This window comes from Pinus tabuliformis, chromosome 3_2, assembly GCF_031772625.1.
Source record: "Pinus tabuliformis cultivar Carrire ecotype Pingquan chromosome 3_2, CPIR1, whole genome shotgun sequence".
Lineage (NCBI taxonomy): Eukaryota > Viridiplantae > Streptophyta > Pinopsida > Pinales > Pinaceae > Pinus > Pinus tabuliformis.
The window spans coordinates 816,173,645-816,183,411 of record NC_142302.1 but is presented as its reverse complement, the minus strand read 5'-3'; the positions used below and the strand labels follow the sequence as shown (position 1 = coordinate 816,183,411).

Here is a 9,767-nt window from a genome sequence, read left to right as displayed (position 1 = left end):
CGAGCTCCTCAAAATGTCTATAATGTTATTTCATTCGGTTAAATGTTTTTTCACCTTAAATAAATTAACGTAATTATATTAATTGACCAAAAGATTAACAAACCATTATTAATTATGAATAAATATAATCAAATTATCATAAACGTGAATTAATCATAATTGATTATAAACTAACTTCTAATATTTAATATATTAAATTTTTATTAATATATATATATATATATATATATATATATATATATATATAGACTTATACTAGATATTTATAACCTATGACCTCAAGATTAAAAGAAATACTCCACAACTTATGCTCTTTATTGAAGCTAGTCTTTCCTCCATTGAAAGCATGACTATGTGTTAGATATTCGATGCATAAGAAGAAGCTTTACAACATGGAAGCCAAGAGGCTCTCCGAAATTGCTTATGGCTCTAGCCAAAGCCCCCACCTTGGGCTCAAGATGAAGCTTTACAACATGGAAGCCGGGAGGCTCTCCAAAATTGCTTCTTACTCTAGCCGAAACCCCCACCTTTGGCTCAAGATGCCCAATCTTGGCTCGATAATTAGGGGATGAAAGAGGAGGTCATCTTGGAGAAAAAGGATAATAATAAAACTACTATCACTTCCTAGTTTAAGGGTAAGTTGTAGGATGATAAGGAGCTAAAGGGGAAAATGAAGCTGAAGTATTACAAGGAAATGATCAACCCCACTCTTGCTAATCATGATTATCTTTTTTCTATCTTTTTTCTCATGAGCTTCGAAGCGAAGCCTAAAACACCACCTTGGGATGAAAGAATCTGTCAGTTTTGTGATACTAAGAGGATTGAAGATGAAAAAGACTTTTTCTTGGATTTCCCAGCTAATGAAAAGCACTTTCTCTTGGATTTCTCAGCTCTTACTCACATCTATACTTATTTCCAAAACATTTACCATACTACCAACTTTCTTGACTTGTTAAATTAACAAAACTATAGTTGTTCAGAATCCTTTCTTTCCCTTCTTTTTACCATAGAAATAAAATGTTAAAAAAGATCTATAAAAATAAAATATTAAAAATAAATCAATTAATCTCTTATTTTCTAAAGCCGCATTAATTTTAGTAAACATTATTCATCATCATTATCATCATATTATGATGATGATGATGGTTAATGTCCACTGAGACCAAGCTTTGGTCTATCAGACCTAAAGAAACGTATTATTTAGTTTGATTTAAGATTTTATTCCTATGCTCAAAAAGCTCGGAGAGAAGCCTTTCAAGCTCACTGTAATTTTCACATCGTAAAAGGCTAGGAAGGTCAGTATTGCAACAGAGATTTTGAAACTGAGATCTAATGTGGTTGTACGCGGGGCACTCTAAGAGGAAGTGATTTTCATCCTCAATGTTCGTATTCTCATAGAGATGGCAGAACCTTTTCATCCATGGTGTTTTGGGAACTGCCCAACAACTTGTTTCACTATGGAGCTCATGAGAGTTCGTCCTAATCTTGGCTATATTAATTTTCTTCTTTGATCTAGTTAAACTAGAGAGATACTTTTGATCTTCTAGGGTGGGGTTGATGACCTCCTTATGATATATTAATTTTCTTTTAGCTACTAAATCTTTCTCACGCCACATTTTTTCTTTGAACTTAGAAGTAACAATATTTTTAATGTTATTAATGTTTTGCAATGAAACATTCTCGTCGATCTCCCAATGGTTTAACTAGGCCCTGATGTCTTTATACCAACTTCGCTTGAGCCTTAGGTGGTTTTGGTTGGAATTTAAAGCTAGTTTAGGAAGTCTATGGTCTCCTATGTTATTGAGTTTGTGCTTGTACAACAGAAGCCTAGTCATAGATATGCTCTCGATAGGGGAAAGACCCACTTCTATAAGGAGAATAGGATAGGGTGTGTTGCTTTTAATTTTGAGGTTATACGTTATAAAACGCCTCTGGATTTGCTCAATCTTTCTCCAAGATTCTCTAGATATGCTACAACCCCAAACCTCACATCCATATAAGATAACCGGAGTGACTAAAGTTTCAAAGAGGAACTTCTTACTATCCCACATTATGAGTTTTGTCGTTTTACAATTATTTTCAAGACCAAAATAAGCCTTCCACCCCCCATTAATCCTTTTCTCAATGCTATAGTTCCAGTTGAGCTTGTGATGAATATCAATTCCTAGGTACTTGTAAGAAGACTCTTCCTCCAAGTTACTATTGTCATACATAAAATTAGCATAAGTGTCCTTCTTGGATTTGATAATCATAACTTTTGTTTCGTCAGTATTAACAATCATACCCATGGTAGAGCAGAAATCCTTAAGAAGTCTAAGTTGCTTATCAAGATCAGATGGGCACCTTGCGAGAAGAACGATATCGTCAGCGTAGAGAAGAAGGATGATGACTATCCCAGCTAAGATCGTGCCAGCACATCCTACTTCCTCTAAACAACCTTCTAGCTTGTCGATGTAAATGCCAAATAGGGTAGGGGAGAGGGGGCAACCTTGTTTAACTCTGATATTACACTTAATATCTTTCGACCACCCCTCCTTGCTCTTTAACTTGGCAATTACATTCTCGTATAACCTTATAGCGGCAACTCTCAACTCAAAAGGAACCTTTAGCTCTTCTAATCTATTCCATAGGTTGTTTCTAGGAACCGTATCGAAAGCCTTTCTAAAGTCCACAAAGCAACATAAAAGATTGGATTTATCATTGCAGCATTCCTCCATAATGATCCTAAGCGTAACGAGGTGGTCCGTTGTTGACTGCTGCCTTCTAAAACCCACTTGGCCTTTAACCCGCTTACCTTCACTTTCAAGCCATATGCTTAACTTCTTTTCCAAAATAATACCATATAATTGTCCGATAATTAGAGGGGTTATTTGTATCCCCACTTTTAAAAATAGGGATAATGAGGCTTTGAGTCCATGGTTTAGGGAACCCTTGCTTGACCGCTTGATTGAAAAGCTTGTGGATGTGGGGGATGAGGACAGGACCTCCAATTTTTAGGATTTCCGCCTGGTAACCTTCAATGTCGTTAGCTTTCCCATTAGCCAAACGATTAATCCCAAAATCAATGTCTTCTAATGAGAAAACTTCTTTTGTAGTGAGTAGGGTTTCAAAGTTATCCATGACATTTGGAGATTCATAAAGCTTTTTAAGATAGGAATTCCAGTCGTGTAAAGCAATTTTATTATTAACTTTAGTTTTCCTAGTTAGAATCTACCTCCAGAATTTATTAGGAGCTACCTTAGAGAGGTGTAAGATATTCCCTTGTCTTTTACGAATATACTGCCTTTTTTTCCTTTTAGTTAGGGCTTTGTATATTTTTATCTTGTTAATTTTAAGAGATTCATCAATAGATTCCTTAATTGCTCTCCTCGCACTTTTACAATCTTTGTCATACCATGGGTTGGTTTTTCTATTTCTTTTAATACTTGAAACTTCAATTGAGAACTTGTAAATAGAATATGAGAGGGTTGTAGTAAAATTATGATAGAGTTCTTCTATGTTGTCTATACTAGATAATGGAATCAAATTAGTTTTTAATTCATTTAGAAAGAGATCTTTTTTATTTCTATCAAAGATTAAGTTCTTTTGGCTATAAGTATTATCTTCTATGGGATCTCTATTCATGACAAAATTGAGAGTTATAAGTAAAGGCCTATGATCAGAGTCAGGCTCGTGGTCGTTTAAGATGTCAAAATTTATTATTTCGTTGTATAAAGGGAGATCGGAGATAACATAGTCTACCACGCTGCTACCAAGCCCATGGATGCAGGTCATCTGGCTAGAATTGGGCCACTTCTTTAGACCGTTGCAAATTATGAGATCTTGAGCACTACAGAGCTTGACTAGCTCTGACCCAAACAAATTCTCCTTGCAGTCTTCAAAGCTCCTTTTGTACCGACTAGCCAGAGGAAGATCTTCGTCTAACCAAAGAGGATTAGGGTTGGAATGATTTCTTAGAAGGATAGCTTGGTTGCTTGAAGTTCGAGCATTAAAGTCACCCATTAAAAGGATATTACCTTCATTCCTTAGGCTAGAAATATCATTCTCTAAACCATTGTAAGGACTATTTTTATCTAGATTCTTTTTCTTATAGAAGTTAGAATTGATGGGGGGGAAATAACAGATTGCTATGTATGTCTTTTTATCATAAATGTTAGTAATCTCTATCCAACTATATTGGTTGTAAGGGTCGTTTTTATAAATCCTAGCATGGGGAGAGATGTTCTTCTTAATGTAACAAGCTATACCCCCAATGCCTCTACGGGAGGATAGCTTGTTCCAAGTAAACCATAGTGTAAAGCCATCTATGTTAGGGACCTTAGATTCTTCGTGCTCCCAAGTTTCAACAATCGAAATAATATCAACATAATTCGAGATACAAATTAGCTTGGGGCCTTTGTTCCATGGAAAGCCCTGACAGTTCCAAGAAAGAATCCGGGGCATGTTGAATTTCTATTTATTATTATCTTTTTGGTTTCTATCTTGAATAACGACTTTTCTATTTCTGATTATTGCTCATTTTCCTTCCTTCCTAGCTTCCTTTACCTTTTGAACCTCCTTTCTTAATTCTACGTGATCTTCTGGAATGCGATCTTCATTTATAAATATTCTCGCTCCTTTTAGACTCGAGGTTTTACTAAGTATGTCATACTTATGGTCAGTAGAGTTCACCTTTATTCGGATCAACCTTCCTTTATTCTCAGTTGGTTTCCCCAACCTTGTTGCTTCTGTGAGGCATGTTGTTTCAATTTGTAATCTGTTATGTAATTCTGTTTGGGCTATGGCTAAAGTATCCTCGTCTAGCTCCTCTTTCAAACTGGAGATTATAAGGTTCAAGGCCCTTTTGTTACGCTCATGGTCTAATTCTATCAATTTTTTCATTTCATCTTTAATTGGTTTGATATCTAATTTACCTGCCATACTATTTAGGGTGAGGCGGCTATTAACTTTTTCTTCTAGTTCTTTAATCATGTCCTTCATTTTAAGACTCTCTAAAGTATCATCATCTCCTTGCTGGGATGTTTGGTTCATATCTTGGTTTTGTTTTTCTATAACCTGCAACCTAGTCTCCATTGCCTCCATTTTATTCTCCAATAGTTCTATTTTATTTTCTATTTGTTTTTGGATCTTGTCTTCAAGACGTGTGAATTTATTTTCCAGCATGGCTGTTAACTCTTTTTGTAGCTTGACTTCTCTTTCTTCTCTACGTTTCTCTAAAGACTCTATATACTCATAGAGGCTCTATAGAATAACTGTGCTAGGTCTACCTTTGGTAATCTTTGGTAACTGTGGTTAATTATTCATACTTGAAAATATATGAGCATATATGTATTAGAAAGAGATAAGGAATGTGTGCACCTGGTATCAACAAGTCGAACCAAAGACCCACGTGCCCCAAATTGGATCGAACCGCAACCCGCAGAACGGATTGGTTCTTTGATCTCTGGTTGACAGAAATTGATACCGAATATCTTTATTGAATCTGCAAAAAAAATTCTTCAAACAGAGACATGGAGATTTTGACAGAAATTGAATGATCGTAATCTTTCTTGGTCCTCACAGTCAAAAGAAAATAGCTAAAGTTTATACATATTTCGATGAATAAAAACACTATTATTAATACTAAATCATTGAAAAAACACCTTCTAAACGTTTTAATTATTTCAATATATAATTTCTAACTTTTAATTATTCCAATATATAATTTCTAACATTTATGAAAAAAAATAAAAATTTCAAAAGTAACATGACAGTGCACAATTAACATAATCCCAATGGAAATCCATCACTCACGAAAAAACAGCACACACAACTAATCTCACTTAGTTAACCTAGTAGTTTTTCTTAAGTTAAATATAAACTAATATAAACCTACACTAATATTAATGTAATTGGTATTATTATTATATATAATGATAAATTAATGTTATTAATATAATTATAATGATAAATTAATATGTTGGAGACTAATCTCACTTAGTTAATCTAGTAATTTTTCTTACCTTAAATATAAACTAATATAAACCTACACTAATATTAATATATTAATGTAATTGGTATTATTATTATATATAATGATCAATTAATATTGTTGAATTGAGGCTTCTGTGATCCATAATAGTTATAAGTAGAATTTCGGCGTAAATCACATAATGAGAGACATTTGCCGACGCATTTCGAACCAACCAATGTGACTCATGGTCAGGACATTTGCTGACGCGTTTCGAATCAATTAATATGTTATTAATATAATTATAATGATAAATTAATATATTGCAGTCAAATTATTTATCCTACAAATATTGGTGGCTTATTTATACACCAATTTGGGTTATTTATCTTACAAATATTGATGGCTTATTTATACACCAATTTGGTGTCTTTGGCCATGACTTCAAATTGAATAATAATCATTATTATATTTTTAAATGTTATATAAATTAAATAGTTAATAAATATTTATAATAATCAACAAAATATTTATCTCAAAAATATCCTAAATTAAAAAATTCTAAACATTTTAATATTATAATTTTCATAATTAATATTACCGGCATAGATCCATCTTAAACACTGACATAATATGAGTCAAGAGAGATCTAATTTCTTGACGTGTAAATTTTGTATGAGCGACATTATTTGAATGTTTTGTATAATTATTTAATTCTTTTTTATTTTTAGGTTTTAATTTTTTTTTACCAACATAACAAATTTTTTTATGACAAATACCATTCACATCATATTAGTTTGTAAAATAAACCTCTGGACTTAATCATTTTAATAATTTAAATATATAATTTCTAATCTTCATAAAATAAAAATAAAAAAATTAAATTTCCTACCAAATTATAGTAACATGACATTTGCGTAAATATCTCAACTTAAAAATATTCCAAACATTTTAATATACAATTTTAATAATTCAAATATATAATTCCTAACATCCATGAAACAAAAATTTATGTTTCCTACGGAATTACAGGAACATGACATTTGTGCGTGGAACATCCGTCACTCACGGAAAATCAGCTTCGTGGACGGTCACACAGCTTAGATTAATTCGCTCAAGTCGTACTATTACTATTTAAAAATCTGGTTGTCTCCTAATGGAAAGTAAGTTTAACGAGGACGACACGCTGAGAATGGTCAATGGCCGACAGAAACGACCGATCAGTAAACGCGTGAATCGTGAGGAGTCTTGCGAGTAGGTAGGCTGTGGCCTGTAGATGCCGACACATTATGAACGCCCTCATACTTTGGCTTTTGCTGCTGAAACTTTGAATCACGGCCATGGCCAGAGCACAGGGAGTTTCGTTAGCGTTCATGACAACATTATTCATTTGCGTTATACAGAGTACTAACTGCAGTCATAGAATATTATTTTTTTAATTGTTTAATAGTTACGTTTATAACCGCATTTATGATCTTTGCAGGGATAGGAGGTCATTTGGAAGGTCAGTTCGAGATCCACAACAACTGCAGTTACACGGTTTGGGCAGCGGGTTCACCGGGCGGCGGGAAAGCGCTGGCCAGCGGGGAGTCGTGGACAGTTCAAGTCGACTGGGGTTCATTAACTCAAGCTTCAATTTCTGGACGGTTTTGGGGGCGCACCGGGTGTTCCTTTGACAGCACCGGCCAAGGCAGCTGCAAAACTGGGGACTGTGGAGGTCTACTAAGCTGTCAAGGCTCCGGAAAACCCCCTGCGACGATGGTCGAGTACGATTACAATCTTCAAGACGATCCTGAAGATTCTACAATTTCTTATGACATCTCTCTCGTCGATGGATTCAACTTGCCAGTGTCGATCATACCCTCCTTTTACGACAGTTCGTGCGACGCAGTCGCCTGCAGCAGCAATATAAATGCCATCTGCCCCGCTGAATTGAGGGTTCCGGACGGATGCAATAGCGCCTGCACTCGTTTTAATGCATCGCAATATTGCTGCACGGGGGAATATTCGAACCATTGCAGTGCCTCTAATTATTCGAGGTTTTTCAAGCGTCAATGTCCCCAGGCCAATGCAATGGACGACGACGCCAGCACCTTCAGTTGCGACGCACGCAGTAACTTTACAATCGTTTTCTGCGGAGACACTGCCACCTCTCTGCAAGGTCAGCTCTCTATTCCACCGTGCAAATTAATGTATAGCAAATCGATTTTGTTTTCTGTTTTCTTAAAATAAATTTGTAGGATTTCTAAAGTCCAAAAAACTGTCTTTTTGCATGATGTATAACGTATACAAAACCCGTCTACCAAGATAAAATAATTTTATTGGTTTTGTAGCTTACGATATCCAATGTTTAAATTATATATATGTCGACATTTTTATCTGGATTGAAATAAGCTGTGATTATTCCAAGATAGTTAAGGTCCCTCTTTCCTCCATAAAGCGGTAATGGGAGGAGTAAATAGAAATTAGCATGGTAAATGCTGACTAAAACATCTTCCGAGGCCCGAACATTTTCCTAACGTGTTGTGGTCCCAGCATATTGTAGATATCGTAGGAAGGAAGCACAGGAATAATTCGATCTCTCTGTTTCTCTTTAAATATTTATTATAGCCCACATGCTTTTCATAGTTGTAAATTTGCTGGTTTGAAAGTTTTCCATATACTGTATCACTTAATTTAGAACTAAATTCAGCCACATATATATAAAAGTTAATATGTAGTATAGGCATATATAAATATAAAGTAAATTAATATGTAATTAGATAACACTTTTCCTTGAATAAACTAAATGAAAGATAATAGATTAATAATAAATTTTCATATTTACTAAATTATCACTATTTCATGTCCTTGGTATACGAATTTCAAATCTGAAAGGCCCTTTTAAACTCTAATGCCCTTGGTAATCATTTTACTCATTTTAATAAAGAATATCGATAAACGATAAAGATAATAGAATAATAATAAATTTTGATATTTACTAAATTATCACTATTTCATGTCCTTGTTTTAGGAATTTCAAATCTGAAAGGCCCTTTTAAACTCTCGTGCCCTTGGTAATCATTTTACTCATTTTAATAAAGAATATCGATAAACGATAAAAATTCATTTTAATAAAGAAGGCATAAAATTTTGCCCGTCAAAACACCGAGTGACGAGCAATTTGCCAGTCAATTCCATCACTGATTGACATGATACTACTTGCAACTTTGTTCTCGCCCAAGGACAAGATGTCCGCTGCTCCAAACGACACGAGAGGCCAAGTAGTTGACGATGCTCTCGCATGCAGCATCACCGCGTGGCTTACACACAGGATTATGCGAATCACACTGCGCTACGGAACACTCCGGTGGCCAATACGGCGAAAATCTATACAAGGAGTCACCGGATACTCAGATTCCGTGGTGAGCGCCGTGGTGAATTGCGTTGCAATACTATGTTTACTCGGCTGTGGAGGTAAGTGTGCTGGCATTATACTTAAGGAAATAAATAATGTTTTTTCATTTATATAGATAGTACATTTCGATAATATTCTAGATAGTAAATTTTGAGAATATCCTAGAGGGATAGTAATTAGGTAGATTATTTGATTTTTTTGGGATATTTTCTAAAACTACCATTAACATAATCTACCAGTAACATAAGTTCAAGTATTTGTGTCTTCTTTGGACTATTTTGATTCCGAATGGTTTCATCGTTGTATACGTAGAAAATGTATAAATCATGGGCATTCATTTTTATATGGTTTGTTTTTTTATATGTTTTGGTTTTTGATGTTTAGCATTGGATAATTTAATGTTTTTTTTGTGTGTTTAGT

General features: G+C 34.4%; 1 pseudogene; it reads left to right on the top strand.

Moving 5' to 3' along the window:
- The first annotated feature begins 7,226 nt into the window (after positions 1-7,226).
- Positions 7,227-8,182, top strand: LOC149183132 (pathogenesis-related 5 protein Cup a 3 pseudogene; annotated as a pseudogene).
- Positions 8,183-9,767: the final 1,585 nt, after the last annotated feature.